Raw genomic sequence first — 9,917 nt, forward strand, 5'->3', positions numbered from 1 at the left:
TTTGGCGTTTATTTAACGTGTAATCAATAAAATCATAAATTACACCAATTCCTTAAACATATTAACAAAATATATTATTTTCTTAATATCTTTATTATTATCTTTTTTATTGTTTTTTATTTGTTGGTTGTTCTTAAAGCACCAGTTCAGTTTTCTTTATTTACTAATATTACTTTTTACTACTACTACTACTACTACTACTTCTACTACTACTAATATTGATCATTATTATTCTAATTATTATAATTATTTCACGTATTTGTTAACCATTTGCTTGTTTGTTTGTTTATTACACTAACACCAACAAAATGCAAGAGTTGCTTTAACCAAGCAAGGTTGGATTATGATCTTAATATAGTCTAGTACCTTGTGAGTAAAAATATCTGGGCTGTTTTAACAATTTAAAAGAAATTAGAATAGTTACATAGCAGGGTCAACATTCTGTAGATGTAGATTGATTGAATATAAATAAGAATGATCTAAAAACACTGTCCATCAATTCAAAAATCTAGTACATAATATTCAAAAACAAGTTCTTAACTAAATTAGAGCATAAGTGGAAGTGAACAAAACTTAATGCAGTTGCAGGTAATTTATTTGACAGACTTTTTCTCACTGCCACTCTGTCTTACCTGGCACTGTGGAAAATTCTAGAAAACAAATTTTTACGCATTGTTCCTGCACTAAAGTACACTTCAAAAAGCCTCAGACTTAGCCTCAGACTAATCAGCCTAGATGTGAGATGTGTTACAATACATGTCAGGTAAGAAAACAAGCTGATTTTTTCCCATTTGGATTCTCATTCAGATATTCAATGAAATGTGCCAACTTTGCATCTGAAGTGGAAACACAAATGCGCAAATTAATTAAAATAATAAGAACGCGTGAGCAGTGTAGATTAAACTTTTTGCCAGTTACTATAGTCTTCAAATTTTGTGTAAAAAAAAAGATAAAAACAAGACCTCCTTAAAATTGTATAATCTTCTCTTTAATTGTATGTTTCTCTCCTCTTATTCCTCATAGATTCAATTACCTGTTTTCTAAGAAGCCGTAAAAGCATTGTGTCCCATGTGTAATCAAATCCTGCTCAGCTTTAGCCAAAGGCTATGATTTCTATTAGATATGGGTGATCAGTTCATCCTATTAAAGTCAATGAATGTCCATTTAAAGCTTTCCAGTGCTTCTTTTATGAAACCTTTACAGGCCTGTTTTTGTGGATATTCTGACAAAGATTAGATAAAATAAGGAACCAGGTTACTCAGGCAGGTTTATGCACTCATAAAGAACATTTTCTTACTACAGGAACAGGAATTTGTTCATACTTCTTTAGGAAGTTGGCATACAAATTGGAGACAATGACACCAGGAAAGGACAAACAAGCAATGTCAAAGAACATTCCAAGAACAAGGATTCTCCACCAACATCAAGCCTGTTAGTTTTATCTGTTTCCAATAGATCTGCACCTGTTAGGTGATAAAAACTCATGACTTTGAACAACAACATCCTTTTAAAACATATAACTTACATATAAATCATATTTTAAAGTGGTTAGAAATGTATATGTTAGTAACTGATCAGTTTTTTTAACTAAAAAATTAAACCTTGTTTGATAAGCTTTAAAGGAGAAATATGTATTATAGAAAGTTCTTTATTTCATAAGTTTGTCACTGAAAATTCCAATATGATCTTGCAAAGTGGTAACATCAGTTCAAAAAGAAAAAAATGATGGAGGTTTGATTTTACAACGATCAGTTATAGCATTAAAACCACCTCTGTAATAATGTGCAGTCCCACTGATATCAAAACAGCTTCGACCAATAAAGGCTTGCACTTTACAAGACCTTTAAGGTGGGCTGTTATATCCAGCACCAAGCCATTACGGAATATAACTGCCTTTAAAGGTTATACTTGGCCTGCAACAGTGTTTAGATAGGTGATCAGGGTAATGCCAATATGAATGTCAGGACCCAGGGTCCTCCAACAGCTTACTTTTTCCCTCATAGTGCATCCTGGTGCTATGGGTTCTCCAATAAAACCATGGCCATGCACCTGCTTACATCTTTTATACTCATGTAATTCAGCAAATCAGATCACCTTCTTTCATTGATCCATGGTCCAGTTTTGAGTTTTCCTGTTTCAAACAAATCAACTTTTAGAAGTGACAAATAAATCCCATTGCTGCCTTACCCCCACACACACAAAACACACACACACACGCACGCACGCACGCACGCACACACACACACACACACACACACACACACACACACAAACACACACACACACACACCTCTTATTGACTTGCTGTAGTGAATACAAACAAATAACATTTTGGTAAATGTTTTTTCACAGCAACATTGCCAAGTTTTTTATGTATCTAAAACATCCACAGAATTATATTCAAAACATAATAAAAAGCTAACCATGACGAAAATAAACGGCATGGGAAGATCTTTGAGAAATTTTTGCTCAGGAGACATATATATAGGGCAGGTGTTGGAGTGCCTTGGGGCTCTGGGTGAAAGGTTGATCATTAAACCAAACAACGAGCAGACCTTACAAAATTACATTCAATTACATTACTTCTAGATAAAAATCGCAAGTTTGCCAAACAGCTACACAAAACAGAAAACTATATATAGCTATATAAAGCTATATTTTTCATGTACATGCAGATTTGTAACAGTCTGTGCAACCTATGAAAAGATACATAAAGTAGGAGGAGTTTAAGGTATGAGCAGAACTCACTTCTATACCTTTACCTTGGTCACGTCTTTACTGATAATAATATTAATCCAATCTCAGTTTTGTTTGAATACACACACACACATGAATTAAAGATGCAATTCAGTATAATTTCTGCTAGGCTAAAGTCTTCACACTTAGGATATTGGACTGAACAACAGGGAAATTGGCATTTTATTGGTGCTCTAATAAGATACCATTTTAATATATTTTTTATTAGATCCTTTCAGTTCTTTACACCATCACTAAGCCGCATCTAAATGAAAATTAAATCCACTGGAGGCTTTATTGGAATGAATTGTTTTTATGCTCATACAACACATATCTGTGTGGTCCAAAGCATAAACAGTGCATTTATGAAAGGATGTATGAAAACATCAATGTGCTCCTGACCTTCAAATAATTTCAAGGGTAATTTAAAGCAATATACATTTTATTTAATGACATTCATTTCTAAAAACATAGCATTGTATTTGCACTAAGGACATACTGACCCCTTCAGTAAATAGTGTCTCTTTGTCCAAACCAAGTTTATTTATTTGTTGTAGATTATATAACTGGCCTTCCAAATTTTGATTATCATCCATATTTACTTTATTACATTTAAAAACACATCATTTTAATTAAACAACATTAAAAAAAAACTTTACATTATGTGACACCATGACACTAGTGAGAAAGATTTTTGTGTATCGAGTTAACAGAATGCAGCCAATTATCTCATTTCAATCTTCCAGATATGATACATGATGGGGGAATTAATGCTATTTTGTGATTTAAAGAGAAAAGAGGGCAGAGAAATTATTATTTTTTGTATTTAAGGACATACATGGTCCATAAAAATACAACACAACAAGCAAAACCAAACAAACCAACAATCGCAACACAAAAAAAAAACGACAGGGCATAATCCACAATATCACATATTTACATACAAAGTAAGATGCTAGTGGTTACATTGGAGAAAAATATGACCTTAGATCTGACCTTGTATCTGAACTTAGTTCATGGTTTGTCAGTGTTGAAATTTTACTGTTCACAAAATCTGATATCATAAGCATACACTTGTACAGGGGATTATGTAACGTAGCAGAACAGATTGGCACATCGAAACTACTTTATCGTGGAACCTGAAGCAACAGCCTCATTCCATCATTTTATGATTAAGTTCTGCTCCATGCTGCTCCATGCTGCTTCTTCTGCCAGAAATGGGCAGTATACATAGGGGTAAAGTATGCTCTATAAAATACAATCTTCATAGATCTTTAACACCTACGAAATTTCCAAATCAGCAAGCATATTTGCTTGTGCACATGACACTGTCTGTAGATGTCTCTATCATCAGACAAATGATCAGCTATATAAGTATCTAACCTTATCACATACTTTAAAGACAATACCGGAGAGAGAAAATTCAAGAAATGAAAGTTTCCTGTCCTCCCTACTACTGATAATCATAATATTACTCTTCTTACTTTATTGTATTTAATATCAAAATTTAATCCATACTGAAAATAACCTTCAATAGCTGTTGAAAACCTGCCTATATGAACAAAAAAAATCACTAAATCATCTGCATACATCAAGCGGTTGATGATAGTATTAGCAACCATACAACCTGTTTCACAACTGTTTAGCAGCTTCGATAAGTCATCCTTATAAACATTAAGGAGAAATGGAGACAAGGATTAGTAGTATAATTAGTATTATATGTGACACAAACACTGTTGTTTTCCTTGACAACAACATACAACACTGTAAAAGCACTCCTCAATACGTCACTCCCCAGGTCCAGTAAAAGGTTTCATGTATGTTGCTGGTGGAAAACTAGCTTTGTTTTACACCAGCACATTTATAAAGATTCCTTTTTAAAGCTTCTTCTTTTTCTTCTTCTTCTTCTTCTTCTCCTTCTTCTTCTTCTTCTTCTTCTTCTTCTTCTTCTTCTTCTTCTCCTTCTTCTTCTTCTTCTTCTTCTTCTTCGGCTTCTTTCGGCTTCTCCCATCAGGGGTCGCCACAGCGGATCATCCGTCTCCATGCCCCTCTGTCCTCTACATCTGCCTCTTTCAAACTAACTATTTGCATGTCTTCCCTCACCAGATCCATAAGCCTCCTCCTTGGTCTTCCTCTTTTCCTTTTTCCTGGCGGCTCCATCCTCAGCATTCTTCTACCGACCTACCCCATGCCCCTCCCCTGTACATGTCCAAACCATCTCAATTGTGCCTCTGTCACCTTATCTCCAAAACGTCCTACATGCACGTTCCCTCTAATAAACTCGTTTCTAATCTTGTCCATCTTAGTCTATCCCAATTAAAATCTCAACATCTTTAGCTCTGCCACCTCCAGCTCCACCTGCTGTCTTTTAGTCAAAGCCACTGTCTCTAATCCATACAACATCGCAGGTCTCACCATAGTTCTATAAACTTTCCTTTTCACTCCTGCAAATACCCTTCCATCACAAATCACTCCTGCCACTCTTCTCCACCGACTCCACCCTGCCTGCACTCTTTTCTTCACTTCTCTAACACACTCTCCATTACTTTGCACTGTTGATCCCAGGTAACTAAACTCCCCCACCTTCACCACCTCTTCTCCTTGCAACCGCACCACTACACTGCCCTCCCTCTTATTCACAATCATGTACTCTGTCTTGCTCCTACTGACTTTCATTTCCCTTCTCTCCAGCACGTAACTCCACCTCTCCAGGCTCTTCTCAACCTGCTCACTACTCTCACCACAAATAACAATATAATTTTTAAAGCAAATAATGCGTCCGTAGCGCTCTTCCTCGGCATGAAATCATACTGCTGATCACCGATGGTCACCTCTTCTCTTAGCCTGGCTTCCACTACTCTTTCCCATAACTTCAAGGTGTGACTGATCAACTTTATTCCCCTGTAATTACTGCAGGTCTGCACATCTCCCTTATTCTAAAAAACCGGTACCAGCACACTCCTTCTACATTCCTCAGGCATCCTCTCACCTACCAGAATCTAGTTAAACAATCTGGCTAAAAACTCCACTGCCATCTTTCCTAAACATATCTACGCTTCAGCTCATAAGTCATCTGGTCCAACCGACTTTCCACTCTTCATCCTCTTAATCGCTGCTCTCACTTCCACCTTACTAATCCTATCCATTTCCTTCTTCACCATCTCCACATCATCCAATCTTCTCTCTCTCTCTCTCTCTCTCTCTCTCTCTCTCTCTCTCTCTCTCTCTCTCTCTCTCTCTCTCTTATTTCCCTCATTTATTAACTGCTCAAAATACTCCCTTCACCTTCTCAACACACTCTCCCCACAAGTCAACACACTTCCATTTCCATCTTTTATTGCTCTAACTTGAAGCACATCTTTCCCAGCTCACCATTAATGAGTTTCTTACACCTCTTTACTGGAATTTTGGAACACTCGTCTTTTGCAAACTGCTCCAGGTCATTCAGATTTGAAGGATACCTTCTTCCAATTGCTCTCTCCACAGGTGTTTTATGGTATTTGGATCTAGGCTCATTGCTGGCCATTTCAGAACTCTCCAGCTCTTTGTTTGTAACTATTTCTGAGTGCTTTTTGGGTCTCCTTTTTTTGGGCTTCTGGGTCTCCTACCATAGCATCCCTTTTCATCCAGATGCCGACGGATAGTGCAAGCTGGAACTGTTGTACCCTGTGTCTGCAAATCAGCTTAAATTTGTTTGAAAGTTAATCTGGGTTCTCCCTTATCCACAGACAACTTCTTTCTTTTCTCCATACTCAGTGTGATATTCTTTCTTACAATTTTGAAAAGATGGCAATAATTTTTTCCAGTCCATTTTTGAGTTCTGTGTGAAATCTTATCAAGTTTGACTTTTCTTTTCTGTTTTTTTTTTCGTGTTGTTGCGGTGCAAACAAAAACAATAAGCACGCAAATACAAAACATTTGCAATTGGAAACATTTTCTGAAAGAAGGGTTGCATTTTCTGACAAAATTGCAAGGGTGCCGATATTTTTGGCCTTGACTGTATATATAAGCAAAAGTGGAAAACCACAAGCATTAACAATGACATATTTTCCAAAAATCTTGAAGCTTAGTTTGCTCTTTGGTGTCTTGGGGTTCCTTTTATTCGTACACGATTGCGTAAATATTTCCTCACTCTTTCCTTAGAAGAAAAGGATTGTAAGAATCAGCATGGTGTCATCCAGAGGTTTCGAGGAAGGAGTTGTCCTGTGTTTGTGTTTCACCCTCTGGGAGGTGCCGTTACGGCTTTTGTCCCTTCTGCCCAAGGCCAAGTCTTTTTCCTCAGATCAAAGGCAAGTAAAAGTGCTAAAAGTTATGTTTACTCAAGAAGGCTGCATTTGGGGAAGCTGTGGGAGACTGGGGTATGGCATCTATACAGTACAGTACAGAAAATACCCACCCACAGAGACAGAGAAATGTGACATTACTGTGAGAATCTACAGTGTAGAATACATTGATGCTCACAGTACTTAACTATAATGCATTATATACTGTAATTATTTACCACCACCATACATTACATTTAATCTGACAGTTCACAACACATGGCATCATCTCTTTTAAGCATAATATTCTATAAATTGGGGAATAAAAAAAAAAAAAAGGATTATAATAATATATAGATACAACCACAAAATAGAAATAGAACTATTATACATAGTGTTTAAAACTTGAATCATGGGAATGCTAGAGGATGCAATAAATCTCATGCAAAACAGATGTTTTACTGTCCATTCGGTTTAAGCGATTTGTTAGACATTAAACTTGTACTAATCCAAATAATGTGTATTAATCTGATACTAAACTTGATAGGTGGTTCATCACCTTTAAACTTTCATGTTACATTGACAAATCCAGCCTGAAAACAGTTCCATAAGCTTAAAGATAGTCTAAAGTTGAAAGAACAAAGAAGGGTGTCAGAAAGGAAAATAAACTGACAATTACAGGTAAATAACAAATAAAGTGGTGCAAGTGGGAAGTCCCATGAAATGAGGGCGCAAAAAGGTACAGCAAAAGAGTTATTAGTAGAAAGACGTGGAGTGAAAGAGTGATACAGCTAGTGTGAATGAAAGAGAGAGAGAGAGAGGGAGACCTACAGGTAGATTGACAAAGATAGGTATGATAAAAGATAGAAGTGAGGGAGAAGAGGGGTTCATGCCACACACTGCATGCGTTTTAACATTTGGAGTTTAAAATATTAAAGCTGTCAAGGTCTCTAAAGGTTTTTGATATATTTGATTATCTGCTATGAGCAAACCCTAAATCTGAATGTCGCTTGCACAATTTAGTTAGGCAATAGATTTCTGCAATTGATTTCTGCAAATTTTGGCCACTTTGAGTTTCTGTAAAAAGAACACCATAATTTTGATCAGTTAGAGAAGTTTAGAGAAAGGGGTGTGGTGAATTTGCTGCATATAGCTTGAAAGCATTAGGAGTTGTAGCATTGAGAAATGTTGGTTTCTATTTACCTAACCATAGGTGGCAATAAAATAATATCAGAAGACTAAACACAGTCCCACACATGTTTCTTGAGTGATGGGACATTCTGTTTGTCTTATTTTATGCAGGTGAGGCAAGTATAAGTATAAATGACAAAAAAAGTTTTACAGGCATTTCACAGCATTTCATGTAACTATAAATGGATGTGTCATTCTTAGGTTTAGAACTACAGTAAATACAAATCAATGAGAGGGCAATGCATGTATGCAACGTCTCTAGTGCTTGCAGGATGGTGTATGATTAGCTCGCTGCATTTTGCAACAATTTGGCAGTTTTGCCAATTAACTGCTCATTTTGTCAGTGTTGACCTTTCTTTAGAAGAACATCAGATCAGTCTCTTCTACATTTGTATAGGCAGACACCGGCTCACCCAGACCCCTTTATCCAATCCTCGTTTGGTTGGTGCAAATCAAACCTAATTAGTGGCATTGATTGTTTAGGATTTGACTAGACAGCCTTAGCTTGAGGCTGCTCTAAAATGGATCCAGCAATATAACAGAGAAGCACTGAAAAATAGAGCAGAAGTGGAAGAAAGAGCCAACAATGCTATTTAATTGATTATATGCCATCCCATCAATATTAGTTAAAATGAAATGGCCTTTTTTGTCTGCAAAGGTTACAACAAATTGACGGTGGAAATCACAGCTGGTGATCACAGTGTACTGAACAGCAGGGATTTAATGAAGTGAGCTGCATGCCATCATTCATGCAGCAGAGGCTTACAAGAGAGGACATCAGTCTTCTGTAGGACGCTGCCATCATCATCACTGACCCAGAAAATGAATATTGTACATGGACTAATTTTGAGAAAAATCATTGGTTATATACACATTACATGCTCAATCAATATCATTCCTTTTTCATTATCTCCAAATAGCTCTGCTAAATTTGGTGCTTATCTTGTCAGTGTATAAAGAGTAATATTTCTTATCTGATGAGGAACAATGGAAAATTGTATCAAAAGAGTTTGATTGAAGCTGTAATAGACATAAAATCTTAAAATCCTATACATTAGGTTGTAGGATTTGTGTGTTCTAGTTATGTCAAATGATGTGTTTTTAATTTGGGAAAAGTACACTATACAAAGGTTTGTGATTTTTTTTAACATCCCATTCCACATTTAGTCTCCACTGGCACTATATTTATTTTCTTTATATATGGAGATATGGACATTCAACCACACGGGCATTTGGAAAGTCATGTACAAATGTAAGATGAGAAGGTCTGGGATGCAGTCACCGTTCATCCAAAAGGTGATAAAAAAAGGTGGAGGTCAGCTCTAAAGAAGGCCATTCAAAATCCACATAAACCACATCTTCATGTAAATTTAATGATACCACATTGGAAGACATCCTATACCAATTGTGTTCCCAACTTTGTGTTAACAGTTTTGAAAAAAAAACCCAGTTTTTGTTCAGGTTACGTTTGTATGTTGGCAATCATATAAACAAATAATGTTCCAATCTCAGGATATGTACAGCTGTTCACCGATCAGGCATTATGAACATCTGCCTAATATTGTGTTACCAAAACAATTCTGACCCATCGAGCATTAACTTCCGCAATTTGAGCTACAGTAACTCTTCTGTTGGAGCAGACCACACGGACCAGCCGTCGCTGACCACGGCATCCATAAGCCTTTGACCACCTTGACCATGTCGCTGGTTCACTTCTTTTTCATCCTT

General features: G+C 36.4%; 1 long non-coding RNA gene across 1 annotated transcript; it reads left to right on the top strand.

The window, feature by feature from the left end:
- The first annotated feature begins 646 nt into the window (after positions 1-646).
- On the top strand, positions 647-9,294 carry LOC310731555. Its single transcript, XR_014535258.1, has 3 exons — positions 647-1,431; positions 6,880-7,025; positions 8,848-9,294. It is a non-coding gene; the product is annotated as an uncharacterized lncRNA (long non-coding RNA).
- The last annotated feature ends 623 nt before the right edge of the window (positions 9,295-9,917 follow it).

The sequence above is a fragment of the Silurus aristotelis genome (assembly GCF_946808225.1).
Source record: "Silurus aristotelis genome assembly, chromosome: 9".
Lineage (NCBI taxonomy): Eukaryota > Metazoa > Chordata > Actinopteri > Siluriformes > Siluridae > Silurus > Silurus aristotelis.